Here is a 12,363-nt window from a genome sequence, read left to right as displayed (position 1 = left end):
CAATGGTTTTTAGTATTTTCAGAGTTGTACGCTCATCACCACTTAATTTTACTACTGAAAAAGAAATTCTTGACCTTCCTATTTCCTATGTCCTTTCCTCCCAGCCATAGGCAAACACTAATCTCTATAGATTTGTCTCTGTAGGTTTGTCTATTCTGTACATTCACCTTGCTTTTGTCATGAAACAACCCACCCCAGCAATCTCTTCACAGCAGTGAATTGACCTTCTTCAGTCCTTCTTACAGACATAGAGCCCTCCATTGTGTGAATGAAACCTGGCTTATTCCACCAGTCCCTATTGATAGACATTTACCCTGTTTCTACTCTTCTGCTATTACAAAGAATTCCACTGAATAGACTTGCACATACATCATTCAGTCTTTTCACCACTGCATCTATGGAAGCTGTTCTTAGAAGTGGTTTAATACACATGCGATTTTGCTAGCTATTGCCAAATTCCCCTCAATGGGGTTTGTGCTAGTTTGTGTTCCCATCAGCAGTATATGAGAGCACCTGTTTCCCCACAAGCCTTTCCAACAGAACATGTTGTAAATCTTGGATTTTTGTCCATCTGTAAAGAATAATAACAGTGTAATTTTTAGGTGAATTCACCTAACATAAAATTAACCATTGTAAAGTGTACAATTCAGTGGCATTTAGTTCATTTACATTGTACAACAACTACCTCCACCTAATTTGAAGATATTTCATCACCCCAAAGGAAAACTTTGTACCTATTCAGCAGTCACCCTTCACTTCTTCTCCTTAGCTCTTCTACTTAGGCCACTGATCTATCTTGAGCTGATTTTTGTATATGTTGTGAAATAAGGGTAAAACATCATTTTATTGCCTACGGATATCTAGTTATCCCATTATCTTTTATTGAAGAGATTATTCTTTCCCCATTATATGACCTTGGCAACTTGTCCTGGCATTTTAGGATTATAGATGTAGTTTATTTCAGGACTCCCAATTCCACTCCATTGGTTTAAATGTTTATCATTATACCAGCATTATACTGTATTTATTACAGTAGCTTTGCAGCAAATTTTGAAATCAGGAATTGTGAGACTTCCAACTTTGTTCTTCTTTTTCAGGATCATTTTGGTAAATCTGGTTTCCTCACAATTCCATATGAATTTCAGGATCTACTTTTCCACATCCATAGAATTGGCCATTGGGAATTTTAGTATGGATTGTATGAAATCTACAAATCCCTGGGCAGTTTTGACTTCTCAGTAATATTGACTTCTAATCCATGAACACAGAATGTCTTTCCATTTCACCTAAGTCTTTAATTTCTTTCAGCACTGTTTTATAGTTTTCAGTATATAATTTTTTTGCATTAAATGTATTCCTTCATTAAATTCATCCCTGGGCATTTGATTAGTTTGGATACTATTATAAATAGATTTACTCTCTTAATTTCTTTATTGATCATTGCTTGTATATAAAAACAATTCATTTTTTATATTGATCTTGTACCCTGAAACTTTGCTGAATTTATCATTTCTCATAGTTTTGCTTTAGGTTTTGTTGGTTTGTAGATTCTTTGGGATTTTCTTTTTTTTTCTTTCTTTTTTTTTTTTTTTAAGTAGGCTCCATGCTGGGATTGTACTCACGACCTTGAGATCAAGACCTGAGCTGAGATCAAGACTCAGATGCTTAACAGACTAAGGCACCCAGGTGGTCCTTTGTGATCTTCTATGTATAAGATCATGTCATTTGCAAATGAAGATAGGCCAGTTGAAATTTCAGTAATATTTTCAAATTACAGTGGAAGAAATAACTACCTACACAGATGTAATACCTTCCTAAATTTGTTGAGCAAGATTTTGAAGAAAATGAATAGTTTCAGACCTTCAAAGATTAAGAGCTGTCTATACAAAATTTTCTTGTAATTGAAAAATTCAGATAGGTTAGAAGTAAGAAGATAAAGACTTTTGTTTATTTTCTAGCTAAGTACTTCCTGCAGAACTCAATGATGTCACAGATAACAAATATAAACTCAAAAAAAAAAAAGTGCGCACACACACACAAATACACAAACATCTGAAGGCAGGCAGACTCTGAAGAAAAGTCAATATTCAAAAGTAGGAAGTGGCACAGATATAGTTACACGTTTTTCCAGCTTTCAGCCTGAGGGCTGGCTAAAGTCAGTGCATTGTGTAAGGCATAAAATACTAACAGAAAACCCACAGTCTTTCTGTCCTTAAGAATCAGAACCAGAGTGTAAGGCATCTGTATCTTCTGGAAAATGAGGTTTGAATCCCTAAAAAAAGAGAAACACTAGTTGGGAATCCCGTATGTTGTACACAAATTCTTCCTAGATATCTGACTGATTTCTGAACTACAAATGTACTAGATACACTCCTAAGAATGAATTAAAAAAAAAAAAAAACTGAATTAAGAATTAAGCTTCCACCTAAGAGATGGAGTTTTCATTTTGGATAGAGCCAAGTATTGCCTGCTAAGATAAACAAATGAAAATCAAGACTCTTCAGAATCAAAGAGCAAAACAGAATTTAGAGCCTTCATAACATAGCATTCACAGTATACAGAAAACAATTCAAAATTACAAAAACCAGGAAAATCTGACCCACGTTTAAGAAGACAATGAAAGGAGACCTACATTAAGATCACCTTGATGATGAAGAAACACATGTGTTAGATTAAATATTTATTCATGATAAAAATTCTTAGAAACATAACAGAAGCGAACTTTTTCCATCTGATAAAAAACATCTGTAGAGCCACACTCCTAACCTACTTAGTGGTAAACATGGGCAAATTCCCCCTAGGATCAGGAAAACAGGAAAGAATGTCTGCTCTTACCACTACAACATTTCTGGATGTAACATCCACTGCAAGAAGATATAAAAAAGAAAAAAAATGCATGAAGATTAGAAGGCGAGAAATTAAACTATATTTTCAGATGATAAGATTCTTCATATAAATAATCCTAAAGAAACTATAAAAAGACTAGAATAAAACAATTTCGTAAGATCTCTGGATAATAGGTTAACTTATAAATCATTTTCATATGCCAGCATCGCAATATTGGGTATTATATTTTTTAAATTTCACTTAGAGCAACATGAGACACAAAAATTATTAGAAATATATTTAATAAAAAACATAAAAGGCCTATAAAGGAGGTCATTAGGACTTTAACATAAGACTGATAGAGACTACATGTGTTCATTTTAGCATTACTTTTAAAACTGTGTATAGATGTAATAAATGTGCTTCATGGGAAGAATAAAGCACTTAGAGAGTATTCCCAACATATAGTAAGTTATTTTAGATTGAAATGCATTTAAATATTATTCTGAATTAATATTTCATCAGGATAACAGTAGCACCTTAGTAGGTTCAAAAGCATGTGCCTATATTCCAAAGTTACTTAAATCTGCAAACTTCTACATTCAGATAGAATTTATTCCTTACTTATAAATGAGTCAGATCATGTCACTTTTCTGCTCAAAATGTTCTAATGGATTTACATTCAATTTAGATTAAAATATAAATTTTTATATGGCCAACATGATCTGCTCCATGCCTTCATGATGTGTCCCAGGCCATAGTTTCCCTCCACGTACTCCTCTGGCTTTACTGATGTTCCTTAAAAATAATAAGTATGGGGGCGCCTGGGTGGCTCAGTTGGTTAAGCGACTGCCTTCGGCTCAGGTCATGATCCTGGAGTCCCTGGATCGAGTCCCGCATCGGGCTCCCTGCTCAGCGAGGAGCCTGCTTCTCCCTCTAACCCTCCCCCCTCTCATGTACTCTCTCTCTCTCATTCTCACTCTCTCAAATAAATAAATAAATCTTAAAAAAAATAATAATAATAATAAGTATGTTTACACTCATGTACCCTTATTTTTTCAAACTGGAAATCTCTTCCCATAGGTTGTCACCCATTTTCAGATCTCTGCTCAAATATCACTCCCTCAGAGACACTTGCTTTGATATCTCTCTTAAAATGGCATCATCTCAAATTCTATTATCTAAACAGCTCCAACTTTTCTATAAACCCATGACCCTGTCAATACATTTTATATTTATATTATATATTTAACATGTATTTCACATATTACATATGTATTTTTAAATTATATGCCTTCCCTAATAGAATACAAATTAAGTTCCACTAAGTTCCATAGGAACACATATATTGTTTCTTTGTTACTATAGCTCTAGGGCTTAAGACCATACCATCTACATGGTTTGCTATCAATAAAGTCATTGAAAGACTGAAGTAAGGACAGTTTGTGTCTCTTTCTAAAGACTCCCTAGTTAAGTTCCTCTTGTTATATATGATTAAATCATTACTCTCAGATAATTCTAGAGCATAAAAGAGTGACTAAGACTCAGCCCTGTGAAATATCAAGCTGTTCATGCGCCTTATAGCCAAGATAGTCTACTTTCACAGGATCACTTTCATGACTCTCAAGTTTCACCCTTGTGCACATTCACTCACTCACACACACACACACACACACAATTTTTCACAATGTAGGATTAGAGTTTTATGATGTGCTCAGACAGTAACAAACAGCACTTTTCCCAAGGGAGATGTAATTTCTTTATATCAACATTAGGAGTTATTTCTGGCCAGATTTACTCATTGGGTAATTTTAAATTTAAAAATATTCCCTTTGCTATTGGTATAGTATGATTACATGAGTCTGCCAATGGTCATCATAATAACATATCCAACTCCATCTATTTTCCTGAGTACTTTCATAATTTAGTTAGCTTTTATTGCATTTCATCACAGTCTGCAATACTGCATAAATTCCTTAAGGCATTTCACACATTAATAGTTATTTCATCCCAAATTTTAATCTGAATATCACTTTATTTTAGTTCCTGTGAAAATGGAATCCATCTGTATATTGACATGACTTTGACAGAAAACAAGTGGTTGCCAAACATTCTGTAGAATTGCATTCAGTGCCAATTTGGTTTTGGCAAAATTAATGGAAAATAAAGCACTAATGAACACTTTGCCTAGAATAATATTTGATATTTATATAGCTTCTCTCATCAAAAGATATCAAACATGCAATAAGTGAAAATCTTGTTAACCTACCAAAAAAAATCCCTGCGAGAAAATAGAGGTCATGCATTTCTACTCCAATTTCATGCACTTTCCTTTCTACCTTTTCAGGGACAGAGGTAGAGCTTTTAAATAACGACACATACAAAAGTGGAAAGGAAGCTGTCCCTTATCCACAGAAAAATTATTTAAACCAGATTTGCTCAAACACTGAATTCAAATTAAATTTTGATAGGGTTCTTTAGAGCATTCCACACATGAAGACAGATGTGAATGATTATGTAATTCTTTGAAATGTGTTGTAAATTGATTAAATCTAATATTGGTCAGGAAGTATTTTGTTACACATTTTGCAGTCAAGTACATTACGGTTCCTTGACTGTAACTTAAATAATATATTTTCATGAGTGGCAATGTTATTAGTTCATTCATTCATTGTTTTAAACATTTCAGAAATAAAAACTCTGGGTCAAAAATTAATCTTGGAATTTCAATTCCTCTGCCTCTGTGGCCTCCTCCGTTGCCAAATACCGGCTTCCTCTCCCTCCTACCTGAAGTCAGAATCCAGTACTTCCCCTTATCCCTTTGGCCCCCCAACCCCAGTGTTTCCTGTATTACAGTCATTCACAATGTGTGGTCCATAGACCAGCAGCATCAGTATTAACTGGGTACATATTACAAAAGCAAAAATTCAGCCCTACACCAGACCCTCTGAATCAGAATCTCTAAGTTGAGCCCAGAAATCAGTATTTTTGATGGTGATACTGATGCATGTTAATATTTGAGAGTCACTGCTTTATATAATTTTCTTTACCAATGTTCTGAAGGTCTTAAGTTAGAGGCTTAGATTTATATTTTTCAAAATAAATAGTGTATACAGTAGTCTATCTGTTCCAGTGCTTAATGCAGCTATTTTTCTTATTCTGAAATGTGTCTATGTATTACTTAATTCCCTAATTGATGTTTTTCAAGTGATTCTACAGCCTGACTTGGGAATCTATATTCAAAAGAAGAGAGAAATTAAATCATCCCTTAATTTAGAAAAAAAAACTTAAGATATTTTAGAATGTGTGACCATATAGTATCTTTATAATCTTCATTTTAATCTTCATTACTGAAAAATGGTATAAGGAAATTAATACGATGTAGATAGATTTAATAGAGGGTAGTAGGGTAGAATAGTTGGGCTGGTGAGGTCAGGGAAGACTTCTCTAACCATGTAACATTAAAGTTGGGGGGGGAAAAAGAGAAAACTAGGCATGCACAGAAAGAATGTACAGGATTTTTGAGGATGCAGAAACCATAGGTGGCATGAAAGAGCATCGTGTGTATGAGCAACTTAAAAGAAGTCAGGGTATGTTCAGCATAGTAGACAAGGGGAAGGATGAGAGAGACAAGATAGAACATGTATCTAGAAGCCAGATATGACTTCATTTAGAATAATGCATATGAAACTCAGACATGTTACATGAAAAGGATAGTTTATCCTTCCTATCACTTAACTGTAGTCCACTGTATTAATGCAGTGCAATTTCTTTACATAGGAAAAAGTAAGGAGTTTAGATTTTTATTGTAAAAGAATCTTTATGGGTGGCAAGCAGAGGAGTGACATAATACACCGGTGTCTGTAATAGAGAGAGAAAGATGTTTGCACCATTATTAATACAGTTTTGAATGTTCTAATAATGTGACATGGCATGAAAGGAAAAATGTTTAATACAATACAAAATACAAAATTAGCTAACACCTCCCATCATATAATTATCATTTCTTTTTTGTGGTGAGAAAATTTTAGATCTATTCTCTTAGCAGTTTTCAAGTATATGATCTAGTACTATTGACTATCATTACAATATATACATTAGAGCTGCAGAACTTATTCATCTTCTAACTGGAAGTGTTTACCCTTCATATTGCAATATATATAAGTGTATCAAATCAACAGGTTGACACTTTAAACTTACACAATGTTATATGTCAATTATATCTCATTAAAGCTGAGAAAGATACAAATTTCACCTTCTTATGACTCAGAAAATGTTTAAAAACTCAAATAAAAAGTACCTCGAATTGATAATAGCTAATACAAATGATAAAATTACCATTAAAAGAAAAAAAAACCTTTGAAGCAGATAACCTCAGCTTCTATTTGAGCAGTATATTTTACAGAATTATGAAAAATAAATAATAAACGTCTCAAAGTTGTTTAGTCTTAATGAGCATCAGTTTTCTCACCTGTAGAAGAGGGGAAAATAATATCTATTTTGCAGGGTTGCACTGAAGATGAAAAATTATAGTACAGCGCACAGCTAACATCATCCTCAACAGTGAAAAGCTAAAAGCATTTCCTCTAAGAACAGGAACAAGACAAATATGTTCACTCTTACCGCTCAGGGAGCATCACACTACCTGATTTAAACTCTATTACAAAGCTATAGTAATCAAAACAGTGTGGTATTGGCATAAAAACAGACACACAGATCAATGGAACGGAACAAAGAGCTCAGATACAAATGTACACAGATGGTCAATTAGCTTAAGACTAAAGGATCCAAGAATATACAATAGGGAAAGGATAGTCTCTTATAAATGGTTTTGGTTAAACCAGACAGTCAGATGCATAAGAATGAAACGTGACCACTATCTTATACCACACACAAAAATTAAGTCAAAATGGATTAAGGACTTGAATATAAGACCTGAAACCATAGAAATACTAAAAGAAAACACAGGAGAAAAGCTTCTTGACATTAGTCTTAACAACAGTTTTTTTGGATTTGACACCTAACAAAAGCAAAAATTAACAAATGGAACTACATCAAAAAAAAAAAATTCTGCACAGAAAAAAAAAAAATCATCCACAAAATGAAAAGGCAACCTACTGAACAGAGAAAATATTTACAAACCTCATGTCTGATAAGGGGCTAATATCCAAAATATATAAGAACATACACAACACAATAGCAAATTTAAAAAAATAAAAATAAAATCTAATTAAAAAATGAACAGAAGATTTGAGTAGACACTTCACCAAAGAAGACATGGATGGCTAACAGGTACATGAAAAGATGTTCAGCATCATGAATCATCAGAAAAATGCAAATCAAAACTACAATGGGTTATCACCTCAGACCTGTTAGAATGGCTATCATCAAAAAGTCAAGAGAACAAATTCTGAAGAGGGTGTAGAGTAAAGGGAACGCTTGTGCATTGTTGGTAGGAATGTAAACTGGTGCAGCCACTATGCAAAACAGTATGAAGTTTCCTCAAAAAACTAAAAATAGAACTACCATATGATTCAGCAATTCCACTTCTGGATATTTATCTGAAGAAAACAAAAACACTAACTCAGAAAGATATATGCAACCTGATGTTCACTGTGGTATTATTTACAATGGCTGAGATGCAGAAGCAATCTAGGTGTCCACTGACAGCTGAATAGGTAAAGACAATGTGATATATATACACATGTACACACACAACATGGATTATTCATTCACAAAAAAAGAATGAAATCTTGCCATTTGCAACAAAATGGACGGAATTTGAGGGTGTTACAATAAGTAAAATAAGTCAGAGAAAGACAAATACTCTATGACCTCACTTGTATGTGGAATCTAAATTGTGGACATTTAAAACCATATTTTACAACTTTCTGTGCATTCATCTATGCAAGTTAAGATTTTTTCTTATTTCCACAATCCTAGCCTAGAAATAAAAATTTAGGGAAAAACTAAAGAATGCCTGAGGTGTGAGTTTTTATTTGAAAGAATGCTTGAATTCTGAAGCAGATTTTAGTTAATGGTAAAAAAGCAACATTAGAAGATATTTGTTTTTTTAATGTGATTCCTCCTGAGAAAATACTGACTGATAAATAAGAATCCATGTATTATCTCTAGGCAAAAACAAAGATTTAGACAAGTTACCTTGGGCTATTTGCCTAACTGTAAGCAATCACCTTTTCCCACAAATTCCTTAGGGATGTTCTGTTTTATGCTCCTTTGGCTTTCAGTTGTATAACATCTGAATAAATATCCACATCAAACCTTAAAATAAGCATACTTAACTCCATCAGTGCACCTTTAAATATACTGAATATTGGTGATTATTAGCAATCAAGGAAATGATTAATTTGCTCATGAAAACCAAGTGCAATCCTGTCTGTTATCAGAGTGTGGTTTGGAGAAGAATCATTTTAACAGAAATATTAGGACAGAAATAAGCAGGCCAACAGCTAGTACCTTGTTACTCTGGGCATTCCTTACATGCTATCAAAGATACCCCAATATACATTCTGTTTTTATCCTTATTATTAAAAAATCTTATTTGTGACTAAGGATATTTACCTCTGGTGATGGTGAACCAAGCTGACTCATTAGGCTATAGATCTTTCTCAGGCTCTCCTGGCATAACACTAGGTTATACTGTTTTCCTTGCTTTCCAAGCACTAGTAATATATTCCCCTCTATAATTTTAGAATATTTCCCTAATTCCTCTTGTCCCTGACACCTGTCCAGGCTTCATATTGCCAAAAATTCTCTTATCTCTTATCAAATACAATTTTTAATATTTTGACAGTTTTCAGAGCCTCTGTTTATTTTTCCAATATTATGTTTCTAATGTTACATCCTTCATTGATTTTATTATCATTGGTCAATGTTTTTAAATGTCCATCATTAATTTTCTACCATTATTCTTCTTTCCCTGGGTTATTCGAAGTAGAACGAGTTATAGCAAGGGAGTGTGAATAAAGAGTTATTTTCAAAAGTGTATTCTTGCCTCACTTTTTAAACATATTACTGTTTTGTTTTTTTTATTGTTTTTAAAGGTTTATTTATTTATTTGAGAGAGAGAGAGACCATGGGGCTGGGGGAGTGCAGAGGGTGAGGGAGAGAATCTCAAGCAGACTCCCCACTGAGCATGGAGCCTAACACAGGGCTCGATCTCACAACCCTGAGATCGTGACCCTGAGATCATGACCTGAGCCAAAACCAAAAGTTGGGACTCTCAACCGACTGAGCCACCCCAAATCCCTGTTTTGTTTTTTTAAATCAGGACTGGGGGTGCCTGGGTGGCTCAGTCGTTAAGCGTCTGCCTTCGGCTCAGGTCATGATCCCAGGGTCCTGGGATCGAGCCCCATATCGGGCTCCCTATTAGGTGGGAAGTCTGCTTCTCCCTCTCCCTCTCCCCCTGCTTGTGTTCCTACTCTCGCGCTCTCTCTTTCAAATAAATAAATAAAATCTTTAAAAAAAAAAAACATCAGGACGGATTTAAGCGATAAAATTTAGAGTGTCATCTCCTTCGTATGCAAAATTTTATGCTCTTAGCTTAACTCTGACACAAATCTTATAGCTTTTTTTTTCTAACCTTTGAGTCTCCTTTTGAGACATGCTCCACAGACTTGTAGGTGGTTGTTATGAAGAATTACTGAAACAATAGTTAACACATACAAACTACCACAAAATGCCAGTGGCAAATGATAATGTATTTTTCATTCCGACATCTAAGGTTTGCCTTTGCTCCACATTTTTTGTTCTGGGGCAAGGGCTTCCCAAGGCATGGTCTCCCTATGACAATGGCAAACACCCAGGACAGCAAGGGCAATAGCCTAAGAACAATTAAAGGCTCTGTGTGAAATGCATCCACTGACCAAAGCAAGTCACATGGCCGAGCTCAAAGTCAAGAGATAAGGAAGTATAATCTTCCCATGGAGGGGGCAGCGCTGGGGGCAGGGAGGCTAAGTAATATTTGCTGCAAAAATAATCTACTATACCAGTAGAGTGTTTACAAACCCTTTTCAAAAGTTAAAAGTCTAAAGAAGTAAAATAGTAACCAGTATGACATTAGTGCTTCAGTGAGAAAGACATATTGATTTATTTTCCCATAAAAATGTAATTACATATGGAGATTAGAATCAATTTTTAAATTACATTTTGGGTTAACTGGATTTGAAGACTGGCCCAAAACCAAACCACCATGAATAGCATTATTTATATGTTCCAAGTCATGAAAGTTCAACCTATCAACACTTTGGGGGCGTGGGTAGTAATTTGGGGATAGATTGCATATGCTGCTGTTACACTTTTTCATGATTCCCACAGAACACCTAGAATTGTATTTTTGATTGTGATGGTGGAAGCTTAGAATAAGATGTGAGTTTATTCAGATGTGCATTTTCAGAAGATGTGCATAAAAACAGAGCCCAAAGCACATACCATCTGATGTATTAATAGTAAGTTAGCTTAGAGTATCCTGTTTACCCTCTTCTGTTAGATTTGTGTGTTTAACATTAACTATATGGTCAGCTTCTAAAACTATATTCATTTATTTATGTTACACAATGGAATTTAACAAAATAAACAATGGTTAAATATAACCTTTAAAAGACAAACAAAAGCTCAAATAGGATATGCAATTTTATACTTCTACTAAAGCCAGTAGATTTGTACTCATCTCACCACCCTTTCTCTGAGGCTTCCAAGTTATCCAACAGTACACTTTTCAAAGAACAGTTAGGCAGTACTATGAGAAAAACACACAGGCAGTGCACACACACACACACACACACAATATGCTTATATATGAGCTACTGAAACTGCCTTGATATTTAATCAAGCTCTAGTGTCTACATGAACTATTCTCTTAGAAATTCCATTTATCTGTGGTAACATAGAAGATAAAAGTTTTAAATATGCAAAAATCTTAGAAAACCTAATTAATATGTCTATTTTTTTATTTTTTTTCATTGAAGTATATTTCATTTACATTATACTAGTTTCAGGTATATCACATAATGATTTGATATTTGTAAATATTGCAAAAATGATCATCACCACAATAACTCTAGTTATTGTTATCTATTTAAATCTGTTTATCTGTTATCTATTTAAATATACAACTTGTCCTTTCAGATTCTCTAATAGAAGTAGGAAGTTCATTCCCACTAAAATAAAAAGTTTACATTTATTATTTATTACTTATCTTTCTTTAATAGATGGAGCTTTTTCTAATATTGACATTTCTGACCCAGAAAAAGATGACTAAAATTTTATGCCATTTTTTATCACCAGTCTTACATTACTATTCAATAATGAAATAATTAGAAAGTAAAATATTTTATAAAAAGTCCATCAAATATAGAGAGGCTGAATTCCATGGAATTTGTTTTGGTGATTGATTCAGAACAACCTGCCTTAAGGGACTTTGGTACAAACTAAATGCTGCCGAAACAGTCTGCATTACTTGGACTGTAACATATTTTTATTTTTTTCTTCACATTAACAACTATGGGTTATAATAAT

General features: G+C 33.9%; 1 pseudogene; it reads right to left on the bottom strand.

The window, feature by feature from the left end:
• The window catches only part of LOC116640082, a 68,022-nt pseudogene that overhangs the window by 23,268 nt on the left and 32,391 nt on the right, over positions 1-12,363 (bottom strand).

This window comes from Phoca vitulina, unplaced genomic scaffold, assembly GCF_004348235.1.
Source record: "Phoca vitulina isolate PV1807 unplaced genomic scaffold, GSC_HSeal_1.0 scaffold19, whole genome shotgun sequence".
Taxonomy (NCBI): Eukaryota; Metazoa; Chordata; class Mammalia; order Carnivora; family Phocidae; genus Phoca; species Phoca vitulina.
The sequence above is the reverse complement of the archived record's forward strand: the minus strand, read 5'-3'. Positions and strand labels throughout refer to the sequence as shown.